General features: G+C 39.1%; 1 non-coding gene across 1 annotated transcript; it reads left to right on the top strand.

Moving 5' to 3' along the window:
* Positions 1 to 828: 828 nt before the first annotated feature.
* On the top strand, positions 829 to 932 carry LOC131832821 (U6 spliceosomal RNA). The gene has a single exon (XR_009354184.1). It is a non-coding gene; the product is annotated as a U6 spliceosomal RNA (small nuclear RNA).
* Positions 933 to 1,406: the final 474 nt, after the last annotated feature.

Below are 1,406 nucleotides of genomic sequence, written 5' to 3'. Positions count from 1 at the left end.
AATGAAATCTTGCCATTTGTGATGACATGGTTGGGACTAGAGGGTATTATGCTTAGCGAAATAAGTCAGTTGGAGAAAGACAACTGTCATATGATCTCCCTGATCTGAGGAAGTGGTGTGTTGGGGGGATAAGGAACGAAAAAATGAAACAAGATGGGATCGGCAGGAAGACAAACCATAAGAAACACTTAACTCACAAACAAACTGCAGATTGCCAGGGGGAGGGGGTTGGGAGAGGGTGGTAGGGTTATGGTCATTGGGAAGGGTATATGCTATGGTAAGTGTTGTGAAGTAAGTAAAACTGTCAATCCACAGACATGTACCCTGGGGGTAATAATACATTATATGTTAATAAAAATTTTTTAAAAATATAATGAATAAGTTTACCAGAAATGAAATCTTGCCATTTGTGATGACATGGTTGGAACTAGAGGGTATTATGCTTAGCAAAATAAGTTAATTGGAGAAAGACAACTGTCATATGATCTCCCTGATCTGAGGAAGTGGTGTGTTTGGAGGATAAGGAATGATAAAAATAAAACAAGATGGGATCGGGAGGGAAACAAACCATAAGAAACTCTTAACTCACAAACAAACTGCAGATAGACAGGGGGAAGGGTTTGGGAGAGGGTGGTAGGATTATGGACATTGGGGAAGGTATATGCTATGGTGAGTGTTGTGAAGTTAATAAACCTGCCGATTCACAGATCTCTACCCTAGGAGCAATGATACATTATATGATAATAAAAAAAATAATGAATTAGTTTACCAGAAGTTAAAGAAGAAATTTAGAAAAATACATGGTATTGAATGAAAATGAAAACATGAGTGCTCACTTTGGCAGCACATATACTAAAATTGGAACCATACACAGATTAGCATGGCCACTGTGCAAGGATGACATGCAAATTGGTGAAGCGTTCCATATTTTTAAATGACAAGGAGGAGGAATGCCCAACAGAAGAAAAATACAGAAGATGAGCCTTCTGCAATAGAGCTAACAGATATCAACATAGACAATATGTCGGAAAGAGAATTCAGGCGAGCAATGATCCAGGCAATAAATAGATTGGAGAAAGCCATGGATGACCAAACAGAATTGATCAGGGCCAAACTGAAAGCGACCAGGGAAGATGTTCACAATGTTAGGGCTGAGCTGAAAGCTACAAGGGCTGAGGTTCACAATGATCTCAATGAGTTCCAATCTAATCTAAATTCTCTCCAAGCTAGGGTAACTGAGAAAGAAGATAGAATTAGTGATGAGGACAACAAACAAATAGAGAGAAAGGATCAGGAGGAAGCCTGGAACAAACAGGTTAAAAGCCACGAAAACAGAATCAGGGAAATAAATGATGCCATGAAACGTTACAACGTCTGAATTATTGGAATCCCTGAACAGGAGGAGA

Source organism: Mustela lutreola, chromosome 5 (genome assembly GCF_030435805.1).
Source record: "Mustela lutreola isolate mMusLut2 chromosome 5, mMusLut2.pri, whole genome shotgun sequence".
In the NCBI taxonomy this organism is placed as follows: Eukaryota; Metazoa; Chordata; class Mammalia; order Carnivora; family Mustelidae; genus Mustela; species Mustela lutreola.
The sequence above is the reverse complement of the archived record's forward strand: the minus strand, read 5'-3'. Positions and strand labels throughout refer to the sequence as shown.